Source organism: Podarcis muralis, chromosome 5 (genome assembly GCF_964188315.1).
Source record: "Podarcis muralis chromosome 5, rPodMur119.hap1.1, whole genome shotgun sequence".
In the NCBI taxonomy this organism is placed as follows: domain Eukaryota; kingdom Metazoa; phylum Chordata; class Lepidosauria; order Squamata; family Lacertidae; genus Podarcis; species Podarcis muralis.
Genome location: NC_135659.1, coordinates 43,589,476 through 43,607,849, shown reverse-complemented (window position 1 = coordinate 43,607,849; position 18,374 = coordinate 43,589,476). Strand labels below are relative to the sequence as shown.

The following is an 18,374-nucleotide window of genomic DNA, read 5'->3' as shown; positions in this document are numbered from 1 at the left end:
CAAGGTCTGTGTTAGTTTACAAGCCCCCTCCAGAGAGTTCTTCTAGCAAGTCTGACAAACTTCCTGTACATACGCAAACGGAAGGTTTCAAATTACACTCTTCACAGAGCTCTAAGAAGCCTGTGAACTTCCGGGGAAATTCTTTCCCACAGTTAGCCGCATCATGTGATGTCAACAAGCTGGCTGTCTGCAGCTGCGATGTTCTCATATACTGACAGTCTGAAGGACATTGGACCAGCCCCCTGCTGAAAAAGTTTGCTGACCCCTGGTCAAGAGAGTAGCACCAATAGGAACAGCACTTGGACGAAGCATGGTCGAAAGGGCTGGGACTGGGCTTGGCCGATTCAGACTCCTCCTTATCTAGAAATCACTATTTCCTGCCAACTTGGAGAAAGTATGGGGTCCAATCAGTCTTTGTCTGAGATATAGATGTTCCTGTGCCTAGTCTACCATCCTCTAATATTGCACAGGTTATGAGAAACTCCCTACTTCCCTAGCATTTACCAAGTAGGAAGGTCTAGACTTTAAGTGAGCTTATGATTGGACGTGGGTGGCGCTGTGGGTTAAACCACAGAACCTAGGACTTGCCGGTCAGAAGGTCGGCGGTTCGAATCCCTGCAACGGGGTGAGCTCCCGTTGCTTGGTCCCTTCTCCTGCCAAACTAGCAGTTCGAAAGCACGTCAAAGTGCAAGTAGATAAATAGGTACCGCTCCGGCGGGAAGGTAAACGGCGTTTCCGTGGGCTTAGTCATGCTGGCCACATGACCCAGAAGATGTACTCCCTTTATGGCTCCCTCGGCCATAAAGCAAGATGAGCGCCGTAACCCCAGAGTCGGCCACGACTGGACCTAATGGTCAGGGGTCCCTTTACCTTTACCTATGATGGTGGCAATCCCAATGCAAGAAATAAGATAAGGCTCCCAGAGACCCTATAAATGAACAACATGCTAAGAGTTCAGGTATTTTCTTTTGCAATGCATTTTATTATTACTGGGAGTGGGTGGGGGAGAGAGAACACATCCTCTGGATGCAAGGTTAAAAAAAAGACATTGGGACTTAATGTTCTGCTTAGTTAAGGGATAAGTAAGCAGCAAGCACCAAGCACCAGTGTGCCTCTGGCTGTGCAGTCTGGAGGGACTGAATTTGCAGTTTGTGATGCTGGAGAGAACAGGATGATGAAGGGAAACCTTGTTTGCACCCAATAAAGCACTGGAAAGCATTATTATAATATAATTCATCTGAACTCACTATTAACATTGTAAAAATCCTGGAGGAGGAAGAGGGGGAAATAACTATGATTAAAGAAAAAATGGATTCAGGTGTTTTACAAGATGGCTCACTGATTATGCACTATTCTGGTATGTAGTAAATTTGGCTGCAACATGTTCAGAGGTTTCAGGCTACATATCAGCACCGTATTTCTAGGAAAGCTGTAGTCTTCTGCTTGTTTACGCTCCCAATCTTGCCACCACCATTCCCCCCAAATCTGGAGCCATTGCAAGAGAAGGAAGTCATGTGTCACTTGCGCTGACTGAGTGACTACTTGATGCGATTGGAATGATCTTTGATAGCCAATTCATTCTTGTTTGGTCTGTGTCACAGCGGGTGTTGCTTCCCCCCACCACACCCCAAGTTGGTGAAGCTTTAGATGTCAAAGTTTGAAAACCCTGTCATAAATTCTTATTTATTTCTGAAATGCTTTTCTTTTTAAATCTCCTGACACTTAAAGTGGTCCATCTTGGGGGGGGGAGGGGGGAAAAGAAAAGGCTTTGCAGAAATCATGTGATCAGAGACAAGTTACCTATAGCCTCTTCTTTGCAAATGAAGTAGCTACCTAATACTTCTCAGAATGCATGTGTTTGAGCTTAAATTAACAGACACAGATTTACTATTTTACTAACTATTGGCACCTTCTGGCAGGATGATGCAGACAATTTGCTTACAAATATTATGTCAAAGACAAAAGCCACAAAATAGCCCCAGAAGCTACCACTTGGTAAATGCTTATCTTAATCTAGTCTGACATATAGTGCAATAGGCTGGACTACACTAAGACTGGACAAAATCCAAAATCCAGTTCAACAGTTGTAATTTGTTAATTTTGATACAGGAGAGCAATAACAGAGGCAAACCCCCAAAATGGTACTGAAACAAATCTTCTGACACAGCACAACTGTGAAAGGTAGAGTTGGGTGAATCTGCCATTCTCGGTTTCTTTCAGTTTCTCATCCAGCTGGTCTTAAATTCATTTCTCTGCATTTCCACGTGCAATTTTTTTTAAAAAAATTAAGAGTCCTCATGAAAATTCATCATCATTTCAGTGTTAAAGGTAAAGGTAAAGGTACCCCTGCCCATACGGGCAAGTCTTGACAGACTCTAGGGTTGTGCGCCCATCTCACTCTATAGGCCGGGGGGGCAGCGCTGTCCGCAGACACTTCCGGGTCACGTGGCCAGCGTGACAAGCTGCATCTGGCGAGCCAGTGCAGCACACGGAACGCCGTTTACCTTCCCGCTGGTAAGCGGTCCCTATTTATCTACTTGCACCCGGGGGTGCTTTCGAACTGCTAGGTTGGCAGGCGCTGGGACCGAACAACAGGAGCGCACCCCGCCGCGGGGATTCGAACCGCCGACCTTTCGATCGGCAAGTCCTAGGCGCTGAGGCTTTAACCCACAGCGCCACCCAGTGTTACTTTCTCCTAAAATACACATTTTCTGTGCACCTTTGCTTACTGTTGACATTTTTGCAAGGTAATTTCACATAATATATTTCACAACATTATTCTATGTTATTTTCATTAATATATAGTTCACTCCAGCAAATGCATTTTTGTACACATTGCTAACTATTGCAAAAATCTGGAGAAGTGTGCATTTTGAAGGATGACTATGTTTCAGTTCCTATATGCTTCTGGAAAGTACAGATCAGGTAGTTTCACACTTAAATGTGAACTGAACTGATTTTCTCTTCCATCCCTAGGAAGGATATATGCCCACTTGTTGAAGTTAGGGAGAATGCACAGGATAATTATGACACCTTCAAGTTCATATGGGTTTGTGTGCCTTTTGAGGCCCTCAGAGCTGTGGAGATTGCTACAGTTTGTACCACTTTCAGATTAAGAATAAGGGTCTCAAGGGAAAGCTTCATTTGGTGAGAGAGAGACAGCTATATCACAGCTGAGACAGACAAAAAGCCACCCTGACCACACTGGCATAATTCACAAATTTGCTTCCACAAATCAGGATTAATGTGCTGCCAAATAGTTTACAGTGGTGTCCCGTTCCCTCCATAGTGCACAATAGTGAACAATAGTGCAGAGTTACAGTACTTTTCTTTGGATATTTGTGGATATATATGCATACACAAATATAACTAACCAAGAACATACTGTTATGCGTTTGGCCATCTCAATCATTCTGAATGAGCAGATGATGAATAACAAGGCAGCAATTTGCTAGTGATTTTCCAGACCTATTTTCAAGCATAGCAGGGAGAAGAAAGGTGTAAATATTCAATAAAAGAAATGACTAAAGAACGGGAATGCCTGAACAATGTTTTTAAAAAGTCTAGGAACCAACAACAACATTTTACACAGACTATTTGTAAAATAAGTTGACTTAGATTTAAAGGTCAGTTTTTTATAGCGCAGAGTGCTTGCATCTCTGTAGTGCCCTTAAACTCACTTGCACACACTTGCAACCTTGTTGTTAGTTTATCAGAGCAATCATTAAGCTTTGGCACTTTGAGGCTGATGAGTATTACCTAAGCCAGCACTCTTTGGAGCTAATCGTGTACAATTTAACATTATCAAAGCACAGACAGTCCTCATTCAAGCCAAGTGTGAAAGTTTTTAAATTAGCTTTCACAGTTTGATTCACAGACAGCAAATGTAAACTGGCACTGGATTAATTTTTTCTCCCTGACGACAATCTGGAACAGAATAGCCCAAAGGCTATTGTAGGCCATTTGCTTTAACTATTACTGAAGATTCACAATACAAGCTGAGTTCCAACTGGGACTGAAGCTCTAGGAGAAAAGCGAAGCTTAATATTATCCTCATTAAGCAAACCACTGTGTGTTTTGAAAATAAGTGCTTTAATTTTGTCACTTTCAAGTAGGTCTAGATCTCTCTTTCAGTTTTAGGTTTCTAAGGACAGGAATGGACATCATTATCAACAAAGAACTTCCATAACTCAAGAATCTGCACATGGGGCAGTTACAATGATAATAAAGGTGCTCAGGCAGTGGCGTAGCGTGGGGGGTGCAGGGGGAGCCGGCCGCACCGGGCGCAACATCTGGGGTTAGGGCAAATCCACAGGTTAGGGGGCGCAAATCCACGGGTTAGGTGGCGCAAATTACTTGCCTTGCCCCGGGTGCTGACAACCCACGCTACGCCACTGTGCTCAGGTACTGGAAGCAAGAGGAAGGAGCAAAGTTAACTGGGCAGGAAGTGAGCATTAAGATCATGAACTGGGGATTTCATACCAATACAGGTAGGAATATGTGTACATCAGGATGACAGACTGGATGAAACTTAAAATGAAAATGCAATAACCTCCACAGGGAGGCAGATTCTATGTAAATAAGAGTCAATAAAAAGAAACGAAAGACCCAGGGAGGGGCAGACGGAAAGTGATGGGAGCAGAATGCCCAGGCAAGGCAGAGTGAAGAAAATGTCAACTCTATATATGGCAGCTATAAAGTGATTTCCATGTTTCTTCATCAAAAGGGAGACATAGATCTGGAAAAGGTGCTAGTAAAGGAAAACTAACATGATGAGGGAGATGGAGCAACGCCCCTCTAAGAAAAGGTTACAGAAACAGTGGAGTTTTAGTTTAGAAAAAAAAGCAAGCATGGAGAGACAGGACAAAGATGTGTAAGATTTATGCACGATGTGTTCAAGGATGACAGAAATAAGTTTGTCTCTCTCTTAATTCTAGAACCCAAAGTCATCCAATGAAGCTCATGGGTTGGAGATTCAGGACAGACAAAGGGAAAGACTTCTTCAGACAGTGCATAGTTAAACTATGGAATTCACTACTACAAGATGTGGTGATGGAAGATATGGAAGATATGGAAGATATGTCTAGGAATGGTTCATAAGGGCTACATACTACTTCCAAGCTCACAAGCAGCATGCTTCTTAAATGCAGCCGCCTATGAACAACAGTAGGACAGTCTATTGCATTTATGCCCTGCATTTGGACTTCCCATACATATCTGGTCATCCAGTGTGGGAAAAGTATGCTTGACTAGATAGACCCTTGATGTGATCCAGCAGGGACCAGGTTAAGTTCTTACATAGGATGAGACAACATCGGCCCTAGAGTCTTCAGGAGTAGGAAAAAATACTTATGTATTCGGAATTGAGAAAGAAATCTGCATGTGATTGACAGGAAATGTGCCAGGGTGACTGATGTAGTGGAAATGTGGGTGAGAATATTCACTTGTATAAATGATGGTGGATAAATTGACTTTTGGATGGGTGCAGGGCTGACAGAGGAGAAGTAAAACATCTGCTTCACTAATACAGAGGCACAGATGTCACTGCTGATGTTGTTGCTCTCTAGTTAGGGGGTAGAGCTACTAAGGGTCAGACGGCTTGAGATAGTAAATGTTTTATTTTCATGGTCAACCAGATGCTGGAGGATATGAATTTTATGTTTGCCACAAATATTCCCTCCAGTTCTGAAACAGTCCAATTCCTGCGACACACATATCTGAGTCCCAGTCCAATGTATAATCTTAGCTCTGTGTGGAAGTCTTCATCAGTGTTTACTGATATATTATGCATGCAGTAATAATTAGGCCCAGTGAGCTGGTTCAAGTATCTTAGAGACATCTAATTGCTAGATGGTGTTATTTATTTAGCAACAGTGTTCCAGCCACCGTTCTATGCTCACTGGCCTTCAGCAGATACTTATTGTAATATCTCAGGCTTCTGAAACTCATAGGCAAAGTATCAATAACTTTGGCAAAATACTGTACGATCTTAGATTTAAGCCTGGTTTACACATGCTGGAGAAAGAGTTAGGAATAAAATAGTAGAGTTCTGAAGTGGTGAAATGAAGTATTCCATCTGAGAATGCAGTGTTTGTCAGGCATTTCTTGCATGAGGAAGCTTTCCAACTAAAACCCCACACCTGCAGTATCAGTGGTACAATGCATTATACTGCCTCAAAACTTCATTCTGCTGCTTCATTCACCACCATCATCATCATCATTACTATTATCAGCTTGACACATAAGAAGTTTCAAAGCAACTGACAAAAAAGCATAAAGGTTTGCATAAAATCATGGGGAAAGATGAACCAGGAGTGGAATATGGCTCAAATAATAAATATGAGGTACATTCTTGTGCATAGTAGTCCATGCTCAACAGCAACACAAGCACAAACCAGAATTCTTTATATATTTTTATATATAATGTAAGACACAATAGGCTGCACTAAGTTCCTAACAAGTTCCAAGTTATTAGGCACTGGTATTATTTACAACGATGCTCCATAATAAACTTCAAGGCTATTGGCCTACACTTTGTCACATAAGTTTCTTTTTAAAGAAAAAATGTTTACGTAAAGACATGTAAGCTTGAAAAATATGCTATTTATTTATTTAAGCAAATAATTTATATACCCCTTAACTACCTATGACTGTGATCAAGCACAGTAGCATTACTTAAATATCACTGAAGTAAAATACAAAATACAAATTTACTCTTCACATTGGTATTCCCTGTCCACATAGAAGGGCAGCTTGCAACAATAAAACTAAATGCAGGACACAATATATAACAACATATTTTTTAAATAAAATGAACAGGACAGATAGAAACAGGTCAACAAACAATGACCAGGCTAGGTTATTTGAGGACCAAATGTTACATTGTGCTTAATGTGTAGCTATGTCTATAATTATTGGTGTCAGGGGTAATGATTAGTATCCAGATTACAGCAGGCAGGGAGGGAAGATTTATCTCTTCCACATTCATCCATGATCAAAATGACAATATTTCCCAAGGCACAGCTACAAGAATTAGAAAAATGTTCCCACTGGCACCAGTGGGAATTCCTCCCCTCCCCAGCATTGATACATGGGGAGATAACCAAATTTCATCCTGATTGTGGCTTTGCTTGCTGTGATCCCAATAACAGTTGAAGACCCTATGCATGTAATTAAAGAAACAGCAGAGATACAGCTGCATGTCACACGTGTAGCATAGGATGTGGTTTGGCCCTCTGAAGGACCTCAGTTGAGTACATATATACTTAGACAATTTTGATGCAATTCTCTGACACAGCGATTCTGAGTTCGTTGCATATCATTTAGAATAGCCTACTGATTCATCATGTACTGCATGCTGGAAAAGCCAAATAAAGGTATATACTTTTCTTTACACTGTACAGATCACTGAGAGCTTCCACACCAGTTTGTAAACAACATGCTGCATTTTAATGAGATGAGACCTTTTGTTACTGAAACAAAAAATGTGCACAGATGCACTGGACCTAAAGTTCTAGTGTGGGGAGGAAACAAAAGCACAGCTTTTGATGGAAATGAGTGGTCAGGCTATTTGTAATGAGATCCAGGACCTTTCACTCTAGGTCACCAGTTGCAATCCCTCTAGACTAACAGTCACTCAGAAGCTGTGACCACCTAAGAACTGTTCAATGCCTGTAAAGTGTCAGCAGTCTCATTTCCATTTATAATGTGCCAATGTCCACTTGCATCAAATTAATTCTAGACCAAGTATTGAACTGGGAAAGGAGGCAGGAAGAGGCCTTATTCCTGGGAGAAGCAACGCGAAATGAAAAGAGCAGAGCACCACAGAGTTAAAGGAGCACAAGCAAACGGTGGGGGGGGTAGTTTATAGAAGACAGCTCTCTCGCAGAATTAACAGCAATATGCCTTATAACAGGGATGGGGAGCCTGTGGCCTAGGGGCCCAATGTTATCCTCCAGGCCTCCCTAATCTGACCCTTGTGACTGTCTCCAAGCTACCTCCTCTGTTCTACTCCACACATTCCTCAAGAGCTTCTGAAGAATGATATTGCCTCTCGTTTGCTGGATGGGGGGTGGAGAGATCATTTGCAGAAACATCTTGAGTTTTGCATACTTCTATTTCTGTATTTAATCTCCACTGACAAACTGGCACTTCTCCTGAGTTGTGTGGGGGAGCAGCAAATAAGCTTCTCAATAGTACATGAAGTGGCTGAGGAACCCATAACGCAGGATTCAGGAGGTGGTGCTGGTTGCTACTCTTAGCACCATATACTGAACAAAATCAGAAAACCATTCCCCAGAGACCAAATAGTATTACTTATATAATTTAGTTCTTATAAAGAAGTTACCATTCATACGCACATTGGGATTCAACCCCAATTTATTCAGATTAGACAGGGTAAAATTTCCATGCCCATGTTCTAGTGAGGGTCTATTAGAAATCATCACATCAGTAAAACATATTTGTTTACAAATTCCCAAAGTATTGTTGCTCTTACCAGTAAACTAAGGTTTTGAGGAAACTGGCAGTAAAAGTAGGGCAGCTTATGGCTTAGTGGCATCTATAATGTGTCAAGCAAGTGATAGAATGGTAGTTTAAAAATGGGTCAGGAGAGCAAACAAAAAGATAAATGGAAAACGAAGACCACAAATCTTGCAAAGATGCTACATAGCTCATATAAAAATAGTAGACAATCTAATGAAGAAGCAAGGGCTTTGGTTAAGAGGGGAAACTCTGGGCTTTTACTCAAGACCTCTTAATGTATATTAGTTACCCTTTAACCATCTGTTGTACTCATAATCAGGATGCTTAGACTGGATTTTCCTCTACTCTTCTAATGCATGCTTATGGATGAAGCAGGAATTCTAATCTGCTATACAGCTGATTCACATTCACATATGAGAAAGCTCCTACACGGAAAATGCTTCCTTCAAATAAATGAGCTGAAACTTGCACGTAGAGCAGCATGTGATCAATGCACTTTTCATTAACTCATGGTAGCCTTCCAGGTAGGGATTTTGTTATACATAAGGAGACCATTGAGCACTGTAATTATGGAACCAGTACATGACACATACACACCCAAAAAATAAAGATTAAATATTTGAAAGTACAAGGGCATGGTCATATGAATGCTGCAACCAAAAAAAAGGAAGATCTATTAAAGTGATACACAGCTTCCCATCTTAGTTTCCCAAGGTATTTTTACAGATGAGTTTACACATGCATATTACACGATAACAGTGTTAGTGTGGCTTCCATGGTTAAGATAATGCCAAATGAGATAAAATGTATAATTTGTAAAAACAGAATGCTATAATCACAGTTTTGTATGTTGCAGCTAGCAGCGCTGACTGCACACACTCTTCTTACTCAAGCAAACAATTAGCACATGAGTGTGTTGTGGCTATATTGAACAGTAAGCACTAAAAAAGAAAATAGGATCAAATTTACCTTTGGCTGTATGTGTTTCTCTTTCCTCCCCACCCCCATGGGTCTGCTTCCTATACTACACCTACTAAAAACATGATTACAACATGTACCCACCTCTTGTGGGCTGAGGCAAAGACATGCAATTTCTAGCCACTAGCTCATTCACAACCAGCTGCCTCATATATACAAGCCCAGTTGAATACAAGAAGCTCTGACTTTTCTGAAATGCAGTCCAGTCTCTTCTCATCTTTTCAAAAGAATTGCTAAACATCTTTGGGAGCAAACAAGAGAGAGAAGAAAGGGGACTGGGCTGAGTTTGACACCGCCTCAAATGTTGTTCCTGCAGCTAGATGCTTTACTCCGCTTTTATGGCTCTATTATCACTTCACAATGAACCTTTTTAGAAGACAGGAGCAGGTGAGAGATGTGCTCTTTCTGCCTTTGGCAAAAGCTCTAAATTAAGTGGAATATCTCTTGCTATGTCTTCTGCAATGACAAGAAAACTCATGGTAATGGCTATCTCTATGGGGCATCTGGAGTAAGGCTAGTCAACCTAGGGTAGACAACCCAGCAGATGAATCTGTGGACCCCTTCATTTTATCTCTACAGACACTACATTTATGTTGTCCATACAGAAACACAAGAACATATTAATGTTAGTGACTCCATCTGGGTAAACAACCTAAATTTCTATTCTGGATTGCTACTGCTTGCGTTCCAGAACAATGCTAGTATTTTCTATATAACCAATTAAAATCCCACAATAATGCAAATCAAAGAGGGAAAATTCTTACTACCTTTTAGAGCTTTTTATTATTGCAAGTTACAGCAAAGTTGCAGCAGGGATATCTGTTTCTAGGATTTCACTCAACGCTCTTTAAAGTACTTTGTAGAAAGAAAATACAGCCTCAATATAACTTGTTTTCTATAACAGCATGTTGCCCCATCTTCTTTTTAAAAAACTTCTGTTAATACTTTTTTTCTTATTGTATTTTAAGGCTGCCTTCCAGAAACCATAATATAAACTTTAGATGATGTTACTTCAAACCACTGTCAACTCAGCGGTGCAAATTCATTTATTACGAGGCACTGTAGTACAGTACAGCTCTGATGTCTTTGAACATGCCTGTTTTTACTTTTGTTTTGATTCAGCATTTGAAAATTGTTCCTATTGATCTACCTTCTCAGCCAAAATGCATTTGCTTTTGTCACCAAGACAAATAAAAAAACCCAAGCAAATAAAAAAAGCAACCTGTGAATGTAGTAAGGTGGTTCTCATCTCACAGTCAAAGGGTGCAAAGAAAATCTCCACGGAGATCAAAACCAATTAACCCGCAATCCTTTCGGTTCTTATGACTGCTCTGAAAGTCAAAAGGATTGAATGTACCGCATGCAGTTTGAGGAGGAATTCTTCAACGGTTTGGATTTTTGAAAGGATACCACCTTCTTAATACATTTGCTAAGGGTAGTTTGCACTGATTGTGATCAATGTTTTATTCTGCACTGGTAGCTGATGAGGGAAGAACAGGCCATATACTTACATTCCCCACAATGCATCATTTTTGCTGCGTCTCAAAACTGGCAGCAAGCGGGCACATCCAATAGTGTATTACTTCCTTCTCTCATTCATGACGGTGTCACACACAGGCTCTGCGATTCTGAAAAAAGAAGCATTTCCCAGATTCTGAGGACAGAGGTTTCCCAACCAATCCATCATGCTTTGTGTGCTAATGATAGATTCATGCATAAGAGACACCATAAGCAGTGCAAGGCAGCAGGCATGAAAAGGAGTGAATCAACTGTCAACGGTTGCGATCTGAAGGACTGCAAGGCTGTGATTAGAATTTTCAATCACAGCTTCCACAATTCATCATGTTATTCAGGAAAGGATGAAGGGCTCTCCTCTCACCCCCCCTTTTTTTTTAAAAAAAGCACACACCAGAAATGTTCCTTCATCGTTTCTCTCACCCAACCCCCAACCTCAGTATTAGCATAATAAGTTTCTAGGACACGGGATTGGGGGGGTGGGGTGGAGAATACAAAACTTGCTGGTTTACATGAGCTTAAGAACGTATTGGCTACTTGTTGTTTGCAGGAATAAAAACCGCTGTAATAATCTTTTTAGGCACGCTGATGAATTTTGGCAGAAATCAAGAAGCAAGAGTCTCCCACTCCTCTCCCTTGAGCTTCAGGTCATGTACCACATACATGCAAAATTCCAGCCCAGTGACTCTGGGAGGGTAGCATGAGGCATAAAGAAACATATCCTCAGAATTTGCTTACAGTCCTCCCACAGATAATTTTGTTTTACGGTCTTTAAACAAAGTTACACATTATTTTTGACATCTGACCTAATTTATAAGGAGGTATTTAATTTATCAGGCATACTGCAGATAACACAGAATGAGCATACACTCTGCAGTTACAGTAACCAGGATTCTATACATTATACTATTCTGCTGCTCAGCAATGGAAATTGATTTGGGGCACATGTCACAATGCAGTGACATCCACAACCTTTGCAAATTGGGCAAGCAATAGCATACCGAAATCCTTGTGCCACCAGAGTCTAAAGAGCCAGAACCAGTTTCACAGGTGAGTGGTATTGTAGCACTAGGAAGAACTTTCTGCCAGTAAGAGCTGTTTCACAGTAGAACAGACTCTCTCCGAAGATGGGGAAGTGAGTTGGACTGGACAGCCTACAAGGTTCCGTCCAACTCAATTATTCTACCTGCTCTTTGGGCATGAAGCCTGGAAGTTACATCCACCTACTAGTTGGCTTTTGCCTCAGTGCCTGCTCTTCCTCTTGAAAAAATAGAATCTGCCCAATCTAAGGAACCTAAATTATACTCCTAATTTAAAAGCAATATAGAAAATACACAATTAGTGTATATATGTGAATGTACACAGACAATGACTAAGGGAAGGATGCTATCAGTTGTGTCAGCAGATCACAGTCAAGACATGACTCCTAGACAGACAAAACCTGAGGTCTCGCTCAAGGCAATATTTTTTGACAAATCCCCAGGCTGGATTTCATGACATTCCTGTGGAGTACAAAACACCATGATGCATGGCACACATGTTAAGATTTTTGAAACAACTATTCTTGAGGTAAGCTGACATTACTGTGCAATTCATAAGCTGCTAAAACTTTGGAGGCATATTACAGAACATGGTTGAGAATTACTTCAACCTGTATTCTTCCTGCAAATCTCATAACTAATCTCTGCTTTAGTGCCCAAACAAATGTAAAAATAGCCTGAAAATGGAATATCTATTTCTGTTCCCTAGAAAATATCACTTGCAGGAAAAGCATACTACAGATACACAAATCCTCTCCTTTCAAATAATCCTTCAGTCTAATCTTCCAGGGACCTATTTTGATCTTTCCCTTGGCAAGCAACATCCCTCAGCATTTGCTAACTGTTCCAGATCTTTTGAGCAAGAGGTCAGCTGTAATTCTGACAGCTAGCAAGCAAAACATGTGTGGGGGTTGGATATTAACATATTTTAACCCAGATTGACAGTTGAGTTGGTGAGATTATCATTTCGCTGCTCTGCCATGGGCCCTGATATTTAGTGAACCATTTCAACACTCTGTCAGGGGTGAAAAAGCCATTGTATTTGGCAGCAAACCTCTCTTGTTATTGGGAGGAAAGAGGGGGGGGAGTTCTCACATAGGGCTATTGTAATCAACAGAAATAGAAAACTAATGTAAAGCATGGAAGAAAAAACAGAATTAGAAATCTTAACCAGTATAAACAATTGCTAATTAAAGAAGGAAGGAAGGAAGGAAGGAAGGAAGGAAGGAAGGAAGGAAGGAAGGAAGTCACAAACAATTGTTCCTGTTTGGACCCTTTCCACAGATTTGTGGAGTAGGTTGGGCTTTACTTTCATACCTGCCCAGGCACTTACTGAATATTTTTGCTCAGGCAAGTCAAAACATGTTAACAAAGTCAGCTGCAGGGGACCATGTATGGACTGGCACCTACTGCTGAAAGAAGATACTAAATCTAATAATAATAATAATAATAATAATAATAATAATAATAATAATAATAATTTATACCCCGCCCATCTGGCTGGGTTTCCACAGCCACTCTGGGCAGCTTCCAACAAAATATTAAAATACAATACAAAGCAAAATCTGGCAAAATTCCAAAAAGTGCTCTGAGATTGAGGCAGAAAAATGGAAGCTTCTTCCAGAAGGGAAGAGAAGCATTTGAGAAATTGGATAATTTATTTCAGCACAGCAGTAATCCAGCTCTACAGTAGCCACACCAGACTCTCGGAAAAAGCACAAGGTTTCCAATCTGCTCCTCAAAGAAACTTGACAGTTATTGATTATGCATGGAAAAATAGTAACGCTGGCAATGTACACCAACTCCATGGGGCACACAGTTGGGGTTGCTCAACAAACTTCTTCTGATGGGAATAAATTTTAAAACCTCTTGGTCATCCTTACATTACATATCATCACCACATTAGAAAATACTGTAGGTCTTCTGTTGGTTTTAGCAGTTATGATGAAGGTTATAATCCTAAATGTTCTCACATGCAAGGCAAACTACAGATGGCATTAAAAATGTATTTGCAATGTATGGTTTCCTAAAACATTTTACATCAGCTTTAATCATTGCAGTTGGCATAGAGGTGGAATTTAACCCTTTTCTTCCATGCTGTAGTCCTGGGGAAAATCCTTCTTCTGCAGCTGGTATTTGCTTTGAGGAAAAATCCTCTGTTGAGGCCAAAAAGCAGCACAGGAAGCTACCTTAGACAAGGCACCCCCAAACTCGGCCCTCCAGATGTTTTGGGACTACAATTCCCATCATCCCCAGCTAACAGGACCAGTGGTCAGGGATGATGGGAACTGCAGTCCCAAAACAGCTGGAGGGCCGAGTTTGGGGTTGCCTGCCTTAGACTAAGTCAGATTTTGGCCCACCTAGCTCAGCATTTCCTACACTGATTGGCAGCTGCTCTCCAAGGTTTCAAGAAGGAGTCTCACACAGTCCTCTTTGAATAAGTCAGTGGTTGACCCTGAGGCCATGTGAATGCAAAGCATGTGCTGGTGAGGAAGATTCAAATTTCACCTCCGCACCAGTTGCAATCTTCATAAACTAATCCCTTTTTCCCTCTCAAGTAATGCTATTTTTATTTTTAAAACATTGAGGATTGCATACGAAAATTCACTTGACATCATGTCTTGTTTGGCCAACAAACTCACTGCCTGAATCAGCTGCTTTGATTCTTCGGGAAGGAGGGGGCATTCAATTTAGCCGGACTCTAGCAGCCCAGTTTAATCAGAAAAAACTAGTAAAAGTGGGTTGGTTGGTAAAAATACAATTTCGAGCCAAATTACAAGTCAAATCCTATCCTGTTGTGCTCCCATGAGAGCGTGATAGAGTCTGAACTCTCAATTCCATCCCACTGTGTCATCTAAGTCCTACTACTTCCTTCCACATTTTTCAAGCATCTACTGGAAACTGTCTTGTAGGTAAGGAAAGCTTATTATGATTCACTGATTTCATCTATTCACTGATGTTATCTACTGCAGTAGCAGTAGCTGTAGCTGTAGTATTTTCCCAACAAGTATGCATTTCTTAATGATACTAAGATATTAGCGATATTTTTTAAAAAAACACAACCTGAGCTTAACCTCTTCTGATCTTGCACCTGATAGAGAGAATAGGTTGAAATAATGGTTACAGCAGTAACAGAAGACAGTGGGCAAGACAGAGATACAACGAATCACAAATGACTGAATGCTTTCCTAGTCCTGTTGGCTGATTCACAGGAAACAGAATATATAGATTTTGATTCACCATTTTGTTACTGGAAATGCTGCTCCTCTGTTCACAAAGAGGAGAGTGTCTTAAATATATATTTGGCTAGATTGGCATGGCTTTTTGCCAGGTCTGACTAACTGGGCACATTTAATTGACTCTGGCTGATTGGCTTTGATGCATAACTCTTCAGGTTTTTGAATACAGGGTGGAATCCTATTGCTGTCCTCCACTAACAGAAACCATCTGTCAGCAGAACAGGGAGGAAAGCATATTTTGGAAAATCCCTGTACTACCAGGGATGCAGCTGGAGGAGGAGAGTATGCTACCAGTGGGATGGAACCAAAGAGACTAGCACTCTGCTGCTCAAGGGTTCGCAGACGTCTGCAAATGGCTTTGTAGACAAAGTGAAATAAAATATCGCAAACTATTTTTTCTCTAAGTATTAAATTTAAAACCAAACAAAATGGTATCCAATGGTAGTTATCAGTTCTTACTCAAGACTTCCAAGAATCATTTCCCCTCAAGTAATTGACAGCTTGGATGAGGCCAGAGATCGTCGCCTGGTTCACATGCCAAAGCACACCATAGTGCAAAAGTGTAATTGTGTGGGCTCTGAGGGAGGAGATTTGGGACTCAGCTACATTATTTTTTTAAAAAAACAGCAGTCTGAACGTGTTATAAACATGAAACACCAGTTGGCGCTGTAAAGCACAAAATGTTTCTATGCGGTTTTACACAGCGGTGCATATATATATATATATATATATATATATATATATATATATATAAATTTATGACTTATTTATAGCGAGGTTTTTTCCTCTGTGTATATCCACCCCATGTCTGCTTCACTATTCCTGCTTATTTTGCAGCTGTGGTGCACTGAGCAAAGCCATGGCTTGATAGTGTACCATACTGAGCCATGACTTGATTTAATATGAACCAGGGCTCAAGGTTTGTGTCTCCTGAACATGAGCTGCAAATCAAAAAACAAACGCACACAAAAATTGGTTACAGATTGTGCAGAGCTAAACCACAAATCCAGTAAGCCAAGTCAAGCAATGACTTAGCTCAGCACAGTGCAGTAGCAAACTGACTGGGGCAGAGCAAAACAGTCACAATCTTCTCCCCACGACCCACCCTCCACACACACACACACACACACACACACATCTATGCTAAGCCATGGTTTCACTTGGCATAATGCGTGAACCAGGCTAATGTTAAGCAGTACACACATCCCTCTATAAACTAGGTACAAGCCTACACAAACAGATGGAAAATAGGCTAGAAAGGCAGACATATTAATCAACCCTGTTGGATTTACAAACATAGCAAAACATGACTTTTAATAGGGGAGACAATAAGGACCTTTGTCTTTATTCTTGGTCAAAGAGGGGGGTCACATCCCTGACCATGAGGTCATTTTCCCCCTTATGTCATACAGTTACCAACAACCACTGACACAACCAGGCAAGTCCTACACAGCCCACTTGTGAATCCTGATCCAACCTATTAAAAAAAGCCAAATCCATGCTCCAAGGCAACAGAGGTAGCAATACAACTTTTGTCTTCAAAAAATTAACATACCAAACGAATATTAAAGAGTGCTTGCTGCATTTTGTTGCATTTCTTGTGGGGAAAACCCCCATCATCAAAGTGTGGAAATAGTTCGCCTTGCCTATGTGTCTTGGTAAATGGCTGTAAGACAGTTCATACTGCCAGTTCAATTGATTGTCTGCAGTGTGTAAAAATGGGACAATTTAGACTGTTGTTATTATGCACGATTATTGTGATGTACAGCTCTGACCTTTCTGGATAATATCTTGACTGTTCCCTGCAGCTTACCTGCAAGAAAACAGCCAAACTCATTTTCCCTCAGGTCCCTCCTTAAACAAATAAATCAGTGTGCTCACTGATTGAAATATTTCACTACCCATCAAGTTTGCTCTCTCCTTCCATTCTCTCAGACCAGCCTCCCTGACCTCAGTGTCACAGAGCAGTGATTAAATTTTAATGACATATAGCATCCAGCGGTAAGTCTAAGTGAGTAGTTATGCACAAATAATGCAGTTCTGTATAAAATTCAACTAAATGGCTGATATGACTTTGTGTATACTTTTATCACAGCCAGTCAAAGTACTGGCAGTCACCCTGTCCCCAACTCCTTTAACCTTTTTCTTTTTGCAACCCTCCCAACCTAATTGCAAGACATTAATTTTTGATGTCAGAAGACACTGGGTAGAAATTTGGATCCGAAAAAGAAGAGTAAAAACCTTAAAAATCAGAAAAATACCGGTACATGTTTATCTTCCTTGTGATTTATGTAGATAGTGCATCATAGAAGATTTTTAATTTTTCTTTCTTCAAATTAGATCACAGAATCATAGTAGAGTTGTAAGGTACCCAGAAGGGTCATCTAGTCCAACCCCCTGCAATGCAGGAAATCTCAGCTAAAGCATCCATGACAGATAGCCATCCAACCTGTATGCATTTCTTCAAATGAAATAAAAATGCAATGCATCAGTGTAATAGGCCAGTCTAATGCAGCAATGAGGCACAGATATTTCAAAAGCATAAGGCTTAGATGCATATAAAACTACATAAATGCTTGTCAAGGCGTATGAATTAATATAGAGACAGAGCAATTTTAATGTAAAGATTACAGGTAGGTTTTCCTAGCATTCTAGATTTTGCTTCAGACATACCCTAAGAGACACAGGCTATGTGGGCTTAAGGTAAAGGTAAAGGTACCTCTGACCATTAGGTCCAGTCATGGACGACTCTGGGGTTGTGGTGCTCATCTTGCTCTATAGGCTGAGGGAGCCGACGTTTGTCCAAAGACAGCTTCCGGGTCATGTGGCCAGCATGACTAAGCCGCTTCTGGCGAACCAGAGCAGTGCACGGAAACACTGTTTACCTTCCCGCCGGAGAGGTACCTATTTATCTACTTGCACTTTGACGTGCTTTCGAACTGCTAGGTTGGCAGGAGCAGGGACCGAACAACGGGAACTTACCTCGTCACGGGGATTCGAACCGCCAACCTTCTGATCGGCAAGTCCTAGGCTCTGTGGTTTAGACCATAGCGCCATCCGCGTCCCTTATGTGGGCTTATATATAATGAAAACAAAACACTGTATGTAATACTCAGCT

At 40.9% G+C, this 18,374-nt stretch overlaps 1 protein-coding gene across 13 annotated transcripts in view; it reads right to left on the bottom strand.

Annotated features, from left to right (window-relative positions):
• The window catches only part of DAB1 (DAB adaptor protein 1), a 570,912-nt gene that overhangs the window by 154,459 nt on the left and 398,079 nt on the right, over positions 1 to 18,374 (bottom strand). For 10 of the 13 annotated variants that reach the window (XM_028733330.2, XM_028733343.2, XM_028733338.2 and 7 more), the window contains one exon: positions 10,974 to 11,090. The exons of the other annotated variants lie outside the window; for them this stretch is intronic. The gene's annotated coding sequence lies outside the window, so the exon portion shown is untranslated. The remainder of the gene's footprint in view (positions 1 to 10,973; positions 11,091 to 18,374) is intronic. 13 annotated transcript variants of the gene reach the window in all.